Genomic DNA, 17,013 nt, shown 5'->3' with positions numbered 1-17,013 from the left:
TAAGCGCAGCAGAGTAACCAGCGCACATACCTGTTAGCTCAGGTGAGTTTAAAAGGCTGCTGTTGATAACAAGGGCATTTGCTAAATAGATGGTGTGTGTGCAACAATATACTGAAAGGTCAATTATATTGTGCAGCTTATCTCACCACCTGTAGTTATTTAGGTGAAAGCTCCAAAATGCTTGCCTAATATGTCTGTTTATCCAAAAGGAAGTAAAAAGGGAGAGCTAGAAAGATAGCATTGCATCACATTACATGGCAATGCAATGCACAGTTGCTGAAGTTGAACCAAAATGAGCTTGTAATCTGGCTTCTGCAACTTTGAACATGAAAAATCCAATGAGGAGAAGAAAAGCAAAGCCAAAGAGTCCATCCCAAAATCCGACAAACAAGCAAAATGAACAAAAAACATTGAATTCAATTCTTTCTGATTTTAGAAACTGCATTAAAGAAGGGGTGCACCGGTCCTGGAGATACTGCAATACCAGGTCAATGCGTGGAGTGGACAGAGCAAGCTCTTTTTCCATCTCCCTGTTCTAAAAATCCATTTAATATATGGTCCCCAGATAGGGGACGTATCAGATATTAAACTGATAAGAACAGATACTACACTTGATCTTAGCCAAAAGGCCGAGAAGCGATAACCAGAATTGGTTTCAAACTACGGAGCCACCCAAGGATCCTGAAAAGTCCATTTGTGGAGATGAGCTCCTGGACTCCCGTTAAGAAGACATGTTGTCAACCTCTAGATCCCTTACATGCCTGCACTTTTCGGCTTGCTGCTGCTGCAATCCACGCGTTTTAGATCTGCATAACTCCACCTCTTTAAACACAGCACCTTCACCCCCTGCTGTTCCCACCCGCCTCAACACCGTTGGAAGGGAGGAGAACCAATTAAGGCGGGGGGTGGGGTGGAACGAGCAGCTGTCTACCCTTAGCAGGGGGGCTCCTGATTACATACCTCTCCTGCTGCTGCTGCTGCTGGCTGTCCAGCAGCAGACTGAAGGTGGCTGCTGCTGTGCACAGGTATATAAAGGCTCAGAGCCTATTATGACACGCGCAGCCAGCGTTCCATTGCCACATTCCATCTACTGCAGGCAGGATACCTGGCTGGCTGAATGTCGCTGAGAAGCTCACAGAGACCGCCATAAGCAACAGTTTAACAGAATGCCACAGACTAATCAACCAAACTTTTTGGGTTGGGTTCTCTTTTATAGTCTGCAGGCATTAAATGAAAGAAGTCAGTGTTCCAGCAGAAGGAGACAACATTTCAGAAAAGGCATTGTAGCAAACCAAAAAAGAAATTTTAAGCGCAGCAGAGTAACCAGCGCACATACCTGTTAGCTCAGGTGAGTTTAAAAGGCTGCTGTTGATAACAAGGGCATTTGCTAAATAGATGGTGTGTGTGCAACAATATACTGAAAGGTCAATTATATTGTGCAGCTTATCTCACCACCTGTAGTTATTTAGGTGAAAGCTCCAAAATGCTTGCCTAATATGTCTGTTTATCCAAAAGGAAGTAAAAAGGGAGAGCTAGAAAGATAGCATTGCATCACATTACATGGCAATGCAATGCACAGTTGCTGAAGTTGAACCAAAATGAGCTTGTAATCTGGCTTCTGCAACTTTGAACATGAAAAATCCAATGAGGAGAAGAAAAGCAAAGCCAAAGAGTCCATCCCAAAATCCGACAAACAAGCAAAATGAACAAAAAACATTGAATTCAATTCTTTCTGATTTTAGAAACTGCATTAAAGAAGGGGTGCACCGGTCCTGGAGATACTGCAATACCAGGTCAATGCGTGGAGTGGACAGAGCAAGCTCTTTTTCCATCTCCCTGTTCTAAAAATCCATTTAATATATGGTCCCCAGATAGGGGACGTATCAGATATTAAACTGATAAGAACAGATACTACACTTGATCTTAGCCAAAAGGCCGAGAAGCGATAACCAGAATTGGTTTCAAACTACGGAGCCACCCAAGGATCCTGAAAAGTCCATTTGTGGAGATGAGCTCCTGGACTCCCGTTAAGAAGACATGTTGTCAACCTCTAGATCCCTTACATGCCTGCACTTTTCGGCTTGCTGCTGCTGCAATCCACGCGTTTTAGATCTGCATAACTCCACCTCTTTAAACACAGCACCTTCACCCCCTGCTGTTCCCACCCGCCTCAACACCGTTGGAAGGGAGGAGAACCAATTAAGGCGGGGGGTGGGGTGGAACGAGCAGCTGTCTACCCTTAGCAGGAGGGCTCCTGATTACATACCTCTCCTGCTGCTGCTGCTGCTGGCTGTCCAGCAGCAGACTGAAGGTGGCTGCTGCTGTGCACAGGTATATAAAGGCTCAGAGCCTATTATGACACGCGCAGCCAGCGTTCCATTGCCACATTCCATCTACTGCAGGCAGGATACCTGGCTGGCTGAATGTCGCTGAGAAGCTCACAGAGACCGCCATAAGCAACAGTTTAACAGAATGCCACAGACTAATCAACCAAACTTTTTGGGTTGGGTTCTCTTTTATAGTCTGCAGGCATTAAATGAAAGAAGTCAGTGTTCCAGCAGAAGGAGACAACGTTTCAGAAAAGGCATTGTAGCAAACCAAAAAAGAAATTTTAAGCGCAGCAGAGTAACCAGCGCACATACCTGTTAGCTCAGGTGAGTTTAAAAGGCTGCTGTTGATAACAAGGGCATTTGCTAAATAGATGGTGTGTGTGCAACAATATACTGAAAGGTCAATTATATTGTGCAGCTTATCTCACCACCTGTAGTTATTTAGGTGAAAGCTCCAAAATGCTTGCCTAATATGTCTGTTTATCCAAAAGGAAGTAAAAAGGGAGAGCTAGAAAGATAGCATTGCATCACATTACATGGCAATGCAATGCACAGTTGCTGAAGTTGAACCAAAATGAGCTTGTAATCTGGCTTCTGCAACTTTGAACATGAAAAATCCAATGAGGAGAAGAAAAGCAAAGCCAAAGAGTCCATCCCAAAATCCGACAAACAAGCAAAATGAACAAAAAACATTGAATTCAATTCTTTCTGATTTTAGAAACTGCATTAAAGAAGGGGTGCACCGGTCCTGGAGATACTGCAATACCAGGTCAATGCGTGGAGTGGACAGAGCAAGCTCTTTTTCCATCTCCCTGTTCTATAAATCCATTTAATATATGGTCCCCAGATAGGGGACGTATCAGATATTAAACTGATAAGAACAGATACTACACTTGATCTTAGCCAAAAGGCCGAGAAGCGATAACCAGAATTGGTTTCAAACTACGGAGCCACCCAAGGATCCTGAAAAGTCCATTTGTGGAGATGAGCTCCTGGACTCCCGTTAAGAAGACATGTTGTCAACCTCTAGATCCCTTACATGCCTGCACTTTTCGGCTTGCTGCTGCTGCAATTCACGCGTTTTAGATCTGCATAACTCCACCTCTTTAAACACAGCACCTTCACCCCCTGCTGTTCCCACCCGCCTCAACACCGTTGGAAGGGAGGAGAACCAATTAAGGCGGGGGGTGGGGTGGAACGAGCAGCTGTCTACCCTTAGCAGGAGGGCTCCTGATTACATACCTCTCCTGCTGCTGCTGCTGCTGGCTGTCCAGCAGCAGACTGAAGGTGGCTGCTGCTGTGCACAGGTATATAAAGGCTCAGAGCCTATTATGACACGCGCAGCCAGCGTTCCATTGCCACATTCCATCTACTGCAGGCAGGATACCTGGCTGGCTGAATGTCGCTGAGAAGCTCACAGAGACCGCCATAAGCAACAGTTTAACAGAATGCCACAGACTAATCAACCAAACTTTTTGGGTTGGGTTCTCTTTTATAGTCTGCAGGCATTAAATTAAAGAAGTCAGTGTTCCAGCAGAAGGAGACAACGTTTCAGAAAAGGCATTGTAGCAAACCAAAAAAGAAATTTTAAGCGCAGCAGAGTAACCAGCGCACATACCTGTTAGCTCAGGTGAGTTTAAAAGGCTGCTGTTGATAACAAGGGCATTTGCTAAATAGATGGTGTGTGTGCAACAATATACTGAAAGGTCAATTATATTGTGCAGCTTATCTCACCACCTGTAGTTATTTAGGTGAAAGCTCCAAAATGCTTGCCTAATATGTCTGTTTATCCAAAAGGAAGTAAAAAGGGAGAGCTAGAAAGATAGCATTGCATCACATTACATGGCAATGCAATGCACAGTTGCTGAAGTTGAACCAAAATGAGCTTGTAATCTGGCTTCTGCAACTTTGAACATGAAAAATCCAATGAGGAGAAGAAAAGCAAAGCCAAAGAGTCCATCCCAAAATCCGACAAACAAGCAAAATGAACAAAAAACATTGAATTCAATTCTTTCTGATTTTAGAAACTGCATTAAAGAAGGGGTGCACCGGTCCTGGAGATACTGCAATACCAGGTCAATGCGTGGAGTGGACAGAGCAAGCTCTTTTTCCATCTCCCTGTTCTAAAAATCCATTTAATATATGGTCCCCAGATAGGGGACGTATCAGATATTAAACTGATAAGAACAGATACTACACTTGATCTTAGCCAAAAGGCCGAGAAGCGATAACCAGAATTGGTTTCAAACTACGGAGCCACCCAAGGATCCTGAAAAGTCCATTTGTGGAGATGAGCTCCTGGACTCCCGTTAAGAAGACATGTTGTCAACCTCTAGATCCCTTACATGCCTGCACTTTTCGGCTTGCTGCTGCTGCAATCCACGCGTTTTAGATCTGCATAACTCCACCTCTTTAAACACAGCACCTTCACCCCCTGCTGTTCCCACCCGCCTCAACACCGTTGGAAGGGAGGAGAACCAATTAAGGCGGGGGGTGGGGTGGAACGAGCAGCTGTCTACCCTTAGCAGGAGGGCTCCTGATTACATACCTCTCCTGCTGCTGCTGCTGCTGGCTGTCCAGCAGCAGACTGAAGGTGGCTGCTGCTGTGCACAGGTATATAAAGGCTCAGAGCCTATTATGACACGCGCAGCCAGCGTTCCATTGCCACATTCCATCTACTGCAGGCAGGATACCTGGCTGGCTTAATGTCGCTGAGAAGCTCACAGAGACCGCCATAAGCAACAGTTTAACAGAATGCCACAGACTAATCAACCAAACTTTTTGGGTTGGGTTCTCTTTTATAGTCTGCAGGCATTAAATGAAAGAAGTCAGTGTTCCAGCAGAAGGAGACAACGTTTCAGAAAAGGCATTGTAGCAAACCAAAAAAGAAATTTTAAGCGCAGCAGAGTAACCAGCGCACATACCTGTTAGCTCAGGTGAGTTTAAAAGGCTGCTGTTGATAACAAGGGCATTTGCTAAATAGATGGTGTGTGTGCAACAATATACTGAAAGGTCAATTATATTGTGCAGCTTATCTCACCACCTGTAGTTATTTAGGTGAAAGCTCCAAAATGCTTGCCTAATATGTCTGTTTATCCAAAAGGAAGTAAAAAGGGAGAGCTAGAAAGATAGCATTGCATCACATTACATGGCAATGCAATGCACAGTTGCTGAAGTTGAACCAAAATGAGCTTGTAATCTGGCTTCTGCAACTTTGAACATGAAAAATCCAATGAGGAGAAGAAAAGCAAAGCCAAAGAGTCCATCCCAAAATCCGACAAACAAGCAAAATGAACAAAAAACATTGAATTCAATTCTTTCTGATTTTAGAAACTGCATTAAAGAAGGGGTGCACCGGTCCTGGAGATATTGCAATACCAGGTCAATGCGTGGAGTGGACAGAGCAAGCTCTTTTTCCATCTCCCTGTTCTAAAAATCCATTTAATATATGGTCCCCAGATAGGGGACGTATCAGATATTAAACTGATAAGAACAGATACTACACTTGATCTTAGCCAAAAGGCCGAGAAGCGATAACCAGAATTGGTTTCAAACTACGGAGCCACCCAAGGATCCTGAAAAGTCCATTTGTGGAGATGAGCTCCTGGACTCCCGTTAAGAAGACATGTTGTCAACCTCTAGATCCCTTACATGCCTGCACTTTTCGGCTTGCTGCTGCTGCAATCCACGCGTTTTAGATCTGCATAACTCCACCTCTTTAAACACAGCACCTTCACCCCCTGCTGTTCCCACCCGCCTCAACACCGTTGGAAGGGAGGAGAACCAATTAAGGCGGGGGGTGGGGTGGAACGAGCAGCTGTCTACCCTTAGCAGGAGGGCTCCTGATTACATACCTCTCCTGCTGCTGCTGCTGCTGGCTGTCCAGCAGCAGACTGAAGGTGGCTGCTGCTGTGCACAGGTATATAAAGGCTCAGAGCCTATTATGACACGCGCAGCCAGCGTTCCATTGCCACATTCCATCTACTGCAGGCAGGATACCTGGCTGGCTGAATGTCGCTGAGAAGCTCACAGAGACCGCCATAAGCAACAGTTTAACAGAATGCCACAGACTAATCAACCAAACTTTTTGGGTTGGGTTCTCTTTTATAGTCTGCAGGCATTAAATGAAAGAAGTCAGTGTTCCAGCAGAAGGAGACAACGTTTCAGAAAAGGCATTGTAGCAAACCAAAAAAGAAATTTTAAGCGCAGCAGAGTAACCAGCGCACATACCTGTTAGCTCAGGTGAGTTTAAAAGGCTGCTGTTGATAACAAGGGCATTTGCTAAATAGATGGTGTGTGTGCAACAATATACTGAAAGGTCAATTATATTGTGCAGCTTATCTCACCACCTGTAGTTATTTAGGTGAAAGCTCCAAAATGCTTGCCTAATATGTCTGTTTATCCAAAAGGAAGTAAAAAGGGAGAGCTAGAAAGATAGCATTGCATCACATTACATGGCAATGCAATGCACAGTTGCTGAAGTTGAACCAAAATGAGCTTGTAATCTGGCTTCTGCAACTTTGAACATGAAAAATCCAATGAGGAGAAGAAAAGCAAAGCCAAAGAGTCCATCCCAAAATCCGACAAACAAGCAAAATGAACAAAAAACATTGAATTCAATTCTTTCTGATTTTAGAAACTGCATTAAAGAAGGGGTGCACCGGTCCTGGAGATACTGCAATACCAGGTCAATGCGTGGAGTGGACAGAGCAAGCTCTTTTTCCATCTCCCTGTTCTAAAAATCCATTTAATATATGGTCCCCAGATAGGGGACGTATCAGATATTAAACTGATAAGAACAGATACTACACTTGATCTTAGCCAAAAGGCCGAGAAGCGATAACCAGAATTGGTTTCAAACTACGGAGCCACCCAAGGATCCTGAAAAGTCCATTTGTGGAGATGAGCTCCTGGACTCCCGTTAAGAAGACATGTTGTCAACCTCTAGATCCCTTACATGCCTGCACTTTTCGGCTTGCTGCTGCTGCAATCCACGCGTTTTAGATCTGCATAACTCCACCTCTTTAAACACAGCACCTTCACCCCCTGCTGTTCCCACCCGCCTCAACACCGTTGGAAGGGAGGAGAACCAATTAAGGCGGGGGGTGGGGTGGAACGAGCAGCTGTCTACCCTTAGCAGGAGGGCTCCTGATTACATACCTCTCCTGCTGCTGCTGCTGCTGGCTGTCCAGCAGCAGACTGAAGGTGGCTGCTGCTGTGCACAGGTATATAAAGGCTCAGAGCCTATTATGACACGCGCAGCCAGCGTTCCATTGCCACATTCCATCTACTGCAGGCAGGATACCTGGCTGGCTGAATGTCGCTGAGAAGCTCACAGAGACCGCCATAAGCAACAGTTTAACAGAATGCCACAGACTAATCAACCAAACTTTTTGGGTTGGGTTCTCTTTTATAGTCTGCAGGCATTAAATGAAAGAAGTCAGTGTTCCAGCAGAAGGAGACAACGTTTCAGAAAAGGCATTGTAGCAAACCAAAAAAGAAATTTTAAGCGCAGCAGAGTAACCAGCGCACATACCTGTTAGCTCAGGTGAGTTTAAAAGGCTGCTGTTGATAACAAGGGCATTTGCTAAATAGATGGTGTGTGTGCAACAATATACTGAAAGGTCAATTATATTGTGCAGCTTATCTCACCACCTGTAGTTATTTAGGTGAAAGCTCCAAAATGCTTGCCTAATATGTCTGTTTATCCAAAAGGAAGTAAAAAGGGAGAGCTAGAAAGATAGCATTGCATCACATTACATGGCAATGCAATGCACAGTTGCTGAAGTTGAACCAAAATGAGCTTGTAATCTGGCTTCTGCAACTTTGAACATGAAAAATCCAATGAGGAGAAGAAAAGCAAAGCCAAAGAGTCCATCCCAAAATCCGACAAACAAGCAAAATGAACAAAAAACATTGAATTCAATTCTTTCTGATTTTAGAAACTGCATTAAAGAAGGGGTGCACCGGTCCTGGAGATACTGCAATACCAGGTCAATGCGTGGAGTGGACAGAGCAAGCTCTTTTTCCATCTCCCTGTTCTAAAAATCCATTTAATATATGGTCCCCAGATAGGGGACGTATCAGATATTAAACTGATAAGAACAGATACTACACTTGATCTTAGCCAAAAGGCCGAGAAGCGATAACCAGAATTGGTTTCAAACTACGGAGCCACCCAAGGATCCTGAAAAGTCCATTTGTGGAGATGAGCTCCTGGACTCCCGTTAAGAAGACATGTTGTCAACCTCTAGATCCCTTACATGCCTGCACTTTTCGGCTTGCTGCTGCTGCAATCCACGCGTTTTAGATCTGCATAACTCCACCTCTTTAAACACAGCACCTTCACCCCCTGCTGTTCCCACCCGCCTCAACACCGTTGGAAGGGAGGAGAACCAATTAAGGCGGGGGGTGGGGTGGAACGAGCAGCTCTCTACCCTTAGCAGGAGGGCTCCTGATTACATACCTCTCCTGCTGCTGCTGCTGCTGGCTGTCCAGCAGCAGACTGAAGGTGGCTGCTGCTGTGCACAGGTATATAAAGGCTCAGAGCCTATTATGACACGCGCAGCCAGCGTTCCATTGCCACATTCCATCTACTGCAGGCAGGATACCTGGCTGGCTGAATGTCGCTGAGAAGCTCACAGAGACCGCCATAAGCAACAGTTTAACAGAATGCCACAGACTAATCAACCAAACTTTTTGGGTTGGGTTCTCTTTTATAGTCTGCAGGCATTAAATTAAAGAAGTCAGTGTTCCAGCAGAAGGAGACAACGTTTCAGAAAAGGCATTGTAGCAAACCAAAAAAGAAATTTTAAGCGCAGCAGAGTAACCAGCGCACATACCTGTTAGCTCAGGTGAGTTTAAAAGGCTGCTGTTGATAACAAGGGCATTTGCTAAATAGATGGTGTGTGTGCAACAATATACTGAAAGGTCAATTATATTGTGCAGCTTATCTCACCACCTGTAGTTATTTAGGTGAAAGCTCCAAAATGCTTGCCTAATATGTCTGTTTATCCAAAAGGAAGTAAAAAGGGAGAGCTAGAAAGATAGCATTGCATCACATTACATGGCAATGCAATGCACAGTTGCTGAAGTTGAACCAAAATGAGCTTGTAATCTGGCTTCTGCAACTTTGAACATGAAAAATCCAATGAGGAGAAGAAAAGCAAAGCCAAAGAGTCCATCCCAAAATCCGACAAACAAGCAAAATGAACAAAAAACATTGAATTCAATTCTTTCTGATTTTAGAAACTGCATTAAAGAAGGGGTGCACCGGTCCTGGAGATACTGCAATACCAGGTCAATGAGTGGAGTGGACAGAGCAAGCTCTTTTTCCATCTCCCTGTTCTAAAAATCCATTTAATATATGGTCCCCAGATAGGGGACGTATCAGATATTAAACTGATAAGAACAGATACTACACTTGATCTTAGCCAAAAGGCCGAGAAGCGATAACCAGAATTGGTTTCAAACTACGGAGCCACCCAAGGATCCTGAAAAGTCCATTTGTGGAGATGAGCTCCTGGACTCCCGTTAAGAAGACATGTTGTCAACCTCTAGATCCCTTACATGCCTGCACTTTTCGGCTTGCTGCTGCTGCAATCCACGCGTTTTAGATCTGCATAACTCCACCTCTTTAAACACAGCACCTTCACCCCCTGCTGTTCCCACCCGCCTCAACACCGTTGGAAGGGAGGAGAACCAATTAAGGCGGGGGGTGGGGTGGAACGAGCAGCTGTCTACCCTTAGCAGGAGGGCTCCTGATTACATACCTCTCCTGCTGCTGCTGCTGCTGGCTGTCCAGCAGCAGACTGAAGGTGGCTGCTGCTGTGCACAGGTATATAAAGGCTCAGAGCCTATTATGACACGCGCAGCCAGCGTTCCATTGCCACATTCCATCTACTGCAGGCAGGATACCTGGCTGGCTGAATGTCGCTGAGAAGCTCACAGAGACCGCCATAAGCAACAGTTTAACAGAATGCCACAGACTAATCAACCAAACTTTTGGGTTGGGTTCTCTTTTATAGTCTGCAGGCATTAAATTAAAGAAGTCAGTGTTCCAGCAGAAGGAGACAACGTTTCAGAAAAGGCATTGTAGCAAACCAAAAAAGAAATTTTAAGCGCAGCAGAGTAACCAGCGCACATACCTGTTAGCTCAGGTGAGTTTAAAAGGCTGCTGTTGATAACAAGGGCATTTGCTAAATAGATGGTGTGTGTGCAACAATATACTGAAAGGTCAATTATATTGTGCAGCTTATCTCACCACCTGTAGTTATTTAGGTGAAAGCTCCAAAATGCTTGCCTAATATGTCTGTTTATCCAAAAGGAAGTAAAAAGGGAGAGCTAGAAAGATAGCATTGCATCACATTACATGGCAATGCAATGCACAGTTGCTGAAGTTGAACGAAAATGAGCTTGTAATCTGGCTTCTGCAACTTTGAACATGAAAAATCCAATGAGGAGAAGAAAAGCAAAGCCAAAGAGTCCATCCCAAAATCCGACAAACAAGCAAAATGAACAAAAAACATTGAATTCAATTCTTTCTGATTTTAGAAACTGCATTAAAGAAGGGGTGCACCGGTCCTGGAGATACTGCAATACCAGGTCAATGCGTGGAGTGGACAGAGCAAGCTCTTTTTCCATCTCCCTGTTCTAAAAATCCATTTAATATATGGTCCCCAGATAGGGGACGTATCAGATATTAAACTGATAAGAACAGATACTACACTTGATCTTAGCCAAAAGGCCGAGAAGCGATAACCAGAATTGGTTTCAAACTACGGAGCCACCCAAGGATCCTGAAAAGTCCATTTGTGGAGATGAGCTCCTGGACTCCCGTTAAGAAGACATGTTGTCAACCTCTAGATCCCTTACATGCCTGCACTTTTCGGCTTGCTGCTGCTGCAATCCACGCGTTTTAGATCTGCATAACTCCACCTCTTTAAACACAGCACCTTCACCCCCTGCTGTTCCCACCCGCCTCAACACCGTTGGAAGGGAGGAGAACCAATTAAGGCGGGGGGTGGGGTGGAACGAGCAGCTGTCTACCCTTAGCAGGAGGGCTCCTGATTACATACCTCTCCTGCTGCTGCTGCTGCTGGCTGTCCAGCAGCAGACTGAAGGTGGCTGCTGCTGTGCACAGGTATATAAAGGCTCAGAGCCTATTATGACACGCGCAGCCAGCGTTCCATTGCCACATTCCATCTACTGCAGGCAGGATACCTGGCTGGCTGAATGTCGCTGAGAAGCTCACAGAGACCGCCATAAGCAACAGTTTAACAGAATGCCACAGACTAATCAACCAAACTTTTTGGGTTGGGTTCTCTTTTATAGTCTGCAGGCATTAAATGAAAGAAGTCAGTGTTCCAGCAGAAGGAGACAACGTTTCAGAAAAGGCATTGTAGCAAACCAAAAAAGAAATTTTAAGCGCAGCAGAGTAACCAGCGCACATACCTGTTAGCTCAGGTGAGTTTAAAAGGCTGCTGTTGATAACAAGGGCATTTGCTAAATAGATGGTGTGTGTGCAACAATATACTGAAAGGTCAATTATATTGTGCAGCTTATCTCACCACCTGTAGTTATTTAGGTGAAAGCTCCAAAATACTTGCCTAATATGTCTGTTTATCCAAAAGGAAGTAAAAAGGGAGAGCTAGAAAGATAGCATTGCATCACATTACATGGCAATGCAATGCACAGTTGCTGAAGTTGAACCAAAATGAGCTTGTAATCTGGCTTCTGCAACTTTGAACATGAAAAATCCAATGAGGAGAAGAAAAGCAAAGCCAAAGAGTCCATCCCAAAATCCGACAAACAAGCAAAATGAACAAAAAACATTGAATTCAATTCTTTCTGATTTTAGAAACTGCATTAAAGAAGGGGTGCACCGGTCCTGGAGATATTGCAATACCAGGTCAATGCGTGGAGTGGACAGAGCAAGCTCTTTTTCCATCTCCCTGTTCTAAAAATCCATTTAATATATGGTCCCCAGATAGGGGACGTATCAGATATTAAACTGATAAGAACAGATTTTTTTTTTTTAATTTGGCTATCCCCCACATGGGGATAAAAACCGTTTATTTAAAATTTAACAAATTACAGAAATAAAACCATTACATCCACATTACACTTTCGGGACTTCAAAGAAAAATAAAAATTCCATCACAGCAAATTTTACAAGACTTCAAATATTCCATAGGTTAAAAAGCCATTTGCCTGCCAACGTTACATTCTTTTTCCTGTCCAATAAATAGTATATGTACATTTCACTTTTACAAAAGGCTAAAACATCATCTACTGGTAACATTTCATGTTTAAAAACAGCAATATTTCTAGCATTCCAGAGCGCTATCTTGGCACAATTCACTGTCTTCCACGCCATTATTTTTTGGTCCATTGTTGGGCATTCCAGAAGACCATATAACACTGATGCAAAATTAAAGTCCTTGAGGTCCACCATTTTCTCCAGCAGGGGGATTAATCTTCTCCAGAACTCTTTAGCAAAAGCACAAGTCCATAAAAGATGCTTCACTGTCTCTTCTTCTTGACAACCTTCTCTTGGGCAGATGGCAGACCTCACAAAACCTCTTCTGTACTGGAATGCCCGGCAAGGAAGACAGTGGTGTGCGCAGCTCCAAGACATGTCTTTCTGTACATTAAAAAGATAAGGGGCGTTAATCATTTTCCATATGTGTACAGTTTTGTCATCATCATAACGTTCAATATCACACAACGTCACATCAGTACTAATTTGTTTGAGTAGTGTCTTGCTGTTACATAGATCCCCTGTCTGTTTCTTATTCAAATTAAAATCAAGAATAATTTTCTTTAAAATCTCATAATGTGCAGGTAGGTTAAAAGCATAAGGAAAGGATAAAACCGTTTCAAACCAACCAAACCTTCTCATGAGAAAACCAGTGTTAAAACGCATAAAATAGGAAAGGTAATTATCTTTAAAAAGGGTTTTAAAACAGAAACAGAAAAAATGTATTAAAAGAAACTTATCTAAAACAGGGAAATCTTTCCCACCTTTAACCTTTGGCTTTGTCACAATTTCTCTTTTGAGTTTCTCCATTTTTGAGCCCCAAAAAAAGGTAAAACATACTTTTGTAATTCGTTTCAACAAATTTGTAGGAGGGGGGAACACCAAACTAAGATATAACAGGATAGGTAATATCACCATTTTTACAATCAGAACTTTACCTTCCATTGACAGCTTTCTCATATTCCACATGCAGATTTTCTGATTAATTTTCTGTGCTGCCGCATCCCAGCTATTAAAACCATTATTAGATTCATTAAAAGAAACACCTAAAATAGTAATGGAATCTGTAACTTCAATTGGTACATCATGTAAACTCATCCCCCCGACATTTAAAATATTACATTTAGTAAGATTAATTTTAAAACCGGAAACTGTACAAAAAGACTGAATTTGGCTTATCGTTTTTTGTATTGAAGGTACATCACATCCAAACACTGCTACATCATCCATATAGCTTACAACTTTAACTTGTAGACCGTTCCCTCCGGGTAAGGGTACTCCACATATTTGCTTATCCCGGCGTATTGTACATAAAAGGGGTTCTATAGCACATATAAAAAGCAGGGGGGACAAAGGGCAACCCTGCTTCACCCCTGATTTTAAAACTACCTCTTTTGTTTTAAAACCATTAACTAAAATCTTACTCGTACAATCATTATAAAAAGCTTTAAGAGACAATAAAAACCCACCCGGAATGCCCATTTTTTCTAAAACTTTAAAAAGATAAAAATGAGACACGCGGTCAAAAGCTTTCTCAAAATCCACCGCTAGGATTGACATCTTTGTCTTTCTGGTTTTTACATCTTCAATACAATCTTTCACCAGGTTTAAATTGTCCCAGATACTACGCCCAGGTACCCCGCATACCTGATTTGCATGAATTACTTTATGTATCACCTTTTTCAACCGATTTGCACAGATCTTAGCCATAATTTTGTAATCACTATTTAAAAGAGTTATCGGCCTCCAGTTTTTAAGATCCGTTTTGTCACCTTTTTTGTATAGTAGTGATACCTCACCTTTCTTCCATGAGTTGAGTAAAACCTTATTATTAAAAACTTCGGAAAACAAATTAAACAAATCATCTTTTAAAATATCATAAAAACTTATATAAAACTCTATGGGGATACCATCAGGGCCGGGCACTTTACCATTTTTAAAACTCTTCATGGTTTCTAAAATCTCTTCCTCACATAGAGGTTGGGATAAAAAACTTTGGGCATCAGCATCTAGGGTGGACTTGATCTCCCCCAGGAAAGTGTGTATTAAATCATGGTCTACAGTTTTTACATTAAAAAGATCATTAAAATAGACATTTACCTTATCCAATATAACGTTGATATTATTGTCTCCATCTATGTTATCAATTATTGTTTTCGCCTGTTTGTTTTTCTTAAAAAAATACCTGGAACAAGTCTCATCCTCTTCTACGTGTTTTACCTTTGAACGAAAAATCAGTTCTTTTCCTTTTTGTTCCAACCACTTTGAAATTTCTCCTTTAAGACTCAATATATCATTACCTACATCCAGACCATTGTCTTTGAATTTGTACAATGTCTGTAACCTGATATTAAGAAAATTATAGATCTCAAACTTTTCTTTAGCTTTTTGTATGCTTTTCTTTATAAAGAAATCTTTAATGTTTATTTTCATTCTATCCCACCAGGAGCTAAAAGAAATATTGGGGTTTTTCCTTTTTCTACAGTTTACATAAAACTCAATAAAATCCGATAAAATTTGTGGATCTTTTAAAAGGGACACATTCAATTTCCAAGATTTCTTACCACATTTCTTCTTTCCATTAATCCTCACTCTAAAAGATAAAACCTTGTGATCTGAGAGAATATTAGTTAAAACTTCACATTTCACTGGCAGTATTTTTTCTGAACCTAAAACAAAATCTATCCTGGAGCTACATGTAGAATTGCTCCAGGTGAAACCAGCGTCTATAGGGCTATCCTTGTTACATTCTTTATACACATCAGTTAATTTACAATCATTTATAATATTGCTTAACATTCCAGACGTTTTGTCATAATTTCTACTCACGGAACCGGAGCGTCGGCTTTCGCCTTTTAAAATACAATTAAAATCACCTGCCAGGATAAAAGGTTCAGAAATGTTAATAAATAAAGGTAAAATTTCCAGCATATCAGCCCTTTCATTTTTATCAGGTGACCCATAAAAATTTAAAAACCGCCATCTTGTCCCATCAATAAAAGCCTTAACTAAAAGAATACGACCCGGTAAAATATCTTGGATAAAATCAATAGACACATTTCCCTTAAAAAGTATAGCTACCCCGGCTGATCCGGTTGCATTTGATCCAGACCAGACCGATGGACCATGTTTCCACTCTTCCTTATATTTTTTGTAAGAAATCTTATGAGGGATATGACATTCTTGTAAAAAGAAAACAGAAGCTGTAAAACAGGTTAAAAAATGTAAAACAGTAGCTCTTCTGGTCTTGGATCCTATGCCTCTCACATTGAGGGAAACACCACTAATGTCAGCCATCATAACAAATGGTTAGGAAGAAACAAAAACTGGACTTTACCTATCCGATGGACGGATCAGACCACTTGGACTTTCACCAACGCCCTCTTCTGAATCCACCGTTATCAAAGAGTCTTCATCATCGGAGAAGGAACATTCACTTAAATTAAGACCCGACGCTACTGGGGTGTAGCTCGGAAGGATATTGAGAGAAAGGTTACACTGGGTCTCCATAGGCTGACCATTTAGGTCCTCGTCAGGTGGGTCTCCGAGAGGCTCCGCACTCCCCTGCTGACCCGCAGAGGGTCGTAACACAGGGGCAGGCTGCGCACATGGCGGAGCCTCAGAGTCCCCGGAGGCAGCCAGGTTCGGGGCCCCACCTGCAGCAGCAGAGCCCCGGGACCTCGGGATTCCAGAGTCTACACCCCCGTGAGGGGATGTATCCATCTCCTCCCTATTAGCCACCTCCACGGAACCATTCTTTTTCTTATTATGAGACCTCACCAAATGCCACGTACCGCCCTCGCTCTCGTGAGACCTAGTGGGAATTTTGGGCTCGGTGTCAGCCTTTTGGCGCTCTTTTTTGGCCTTACCGACCGCCCCTTTATGATCTTTCTCAGCCTTCCTTTTAGCCTCCTTATGGTCTTTCAGCCAGCTCCTGGGCTCCTGTGAGTTACCTGTCATTGACTCGGAGGGATTGTTACTAGTTGAAGCGCCCTTATCACCTCCCGAGGCTCCAGGTTGTTGCTCCTCCTCCTGAGGGGTGGTCTGATTGGCCCGTCCATTCCCGGATGTCTTGGACTTCTCCTTTTGTTTTTGTTCATCCTCTCTGAACCTGTGAGGGCAAGAAAAATAGAAATGACCAGGTGTCCGACAAAAAGAGCATTTTTTTTCATTTGGGCACTCCTTTGTGTCATGTTCAGTACTGGCACAATTTCTACAAGTGGCACCACAACTATCCTTAGAGTGCCCATAGAGACCACAATACCTACAGAAAAGTGGCATTCCTGAGAAAAAAAAATCCCCATTAGTTTGCCCTATTTTAAATCGAGCTGGAGGAAGTCTCACACCTCCAGGGAATTTAGGGTCTCTTTCACATTTTACTAAAAACTTCCATTTTGAGGTCCAGATGTTAAACTCATTCAA

At 42.8% G+C, this 17,013-nt stretch overlaps 10 non-coding genes across 10 annotated transcripts; all 10 read right to left on the bottom strand.

The window, feature by feature from the left end:
• Positions 1–450: 450 nt before the first annotated feature.
• LOC141203597 (U2 spliceosomal RNA) lies at positions 451–641 on the bottom strand. Its single transcript, XR_012274632.1, has one exon. It is a non-coding gene; the product is annotated as a U2 spliceosomal RNA (small nuclear RNA).
• A 1,115-nt stretch (positions 642–1,756) lies between these two features.
• On the bottom strand, positions 1,757–1,947 carry LOC141203595 (U2 spliceosomal RNA). The gene has a single exon (XR_012274630.1). It is a non-coding gene; the product is annotated as a U2 spliceosomal RNA (small nuclear RNA).
• Positions 1,948–3,062: 1,115 nt separating this feature from the next.
• On the bottom strand, positions 3,063–3,253 carry LOC141203786 (U2 spliceosomal RNA). The gene has a single exon (XR_012274812.1). It is a non-coding gene; the product is annotated as a U2 spliceosomal RNA (small nuclear RNA).
• Positions 3,254–4,368: 1,115 nt separating this feature from the next.
• On the bottom strand, positions 4,369–4,559 carry LOC141203594 (U2 spliceosomal RNA). The gene has a single exon (XR_012274629.1). It is a non-coding gene; the product is annotated as a U2 spliceosomal RNA (small nuclear RNA).
• A 1,115-nt stretch (positions 4,560–5,674) lies between these two features.
• On the bottom strand, positions 5,675–5,865 carry LOC141203749 (U2 spliceosomal RNA). Its single transcript, XR_012274776.1, has one exon. It is a non-coding gene; the product is annotated as a U2 spliceosomal RNA (small nuclear RNA).
• A 1,115-nt stretch (positions 5,866–6,980) lies between these two features.
• LOC141203593 (U2 spliceosomal RNA) lies at positions 6,981–7,171 on the bottom strand. The gene has a single exon (XR_012274628.1). It is a non-coding gene; the product is annotated as a U2 spliceosomal RNA (small nuclear RNA).
• A 1,115-nt stretch (positions 7,172–8,286) lies between these two features.
• Positions 8,287–8,477, bottom strand: LOC141203592 (U2 spliceosomal RNA). Its single transcript, XR_012274627.1, has one exon. It is a non-coding gene; the product is annotated as a U2 spliceosomal RNA (small nuclear RNA).
• Positions 8,478–9,592: 1,115 nt separating this feature from the next.
• On the bottom strand, positions 9,593–9,783 carry LOC141203810 (U2 spliceosomal RNA). Its single transcript, XR_012274835.1, has one exon. It is a non-coding gene; the product is annotated as a U2 spliceosomal RNA (small nuclear RNA).
• A 1,114-nt stretch (positions 9,784–10,897) lies between these two features.
• Positions 10,898–11,088, bottom strand: LOC141203590 (U2 spliceosomal RNA). Its single transcript, XR_012274626.1, has one exon. It is a non-coding gene; the product is annotated as a U2 spliceosomal RNA (small nuclear RNA).
• Positions 11,089–12,203: 1,115 nt separating this feature from the next.
• LOC141203243 (U2 spliceosomal RNA) lies at positions 12,204–12,403 on the bottom strand. Its single transcript, XR_012274365.1, has one exon. It is a non-coding gene; the product is annotated as a U2 spliceosomal RNA (small nuclear RNA).
• Between the last annotated feature and the right edge of the window lie 4,610 nt (positions 12,404–17,013).

The sequence above is a fragment of the Phyllobates terribilis genome, unplaced genomic scaffold (genome assembly GCF_046119375.1).
Source record: "Phyllobates terribilis strain yellow unplaced genomic scaffold, ASM4611937v1 Scaffold_124__1_contigs__length_5142088, whole genome shotgun sequence".
Lineage (NCBI taxonomy): Eukaryota > Metazoa > Chordata > Amphibia > Anura > Dendrobatidae > Phyllobates > Phyllobates terribilis.
Note: the sequence above shows the minus strand (reverse complement) of the source record. Positions and strands in the feature narration are given on the sequence as shown.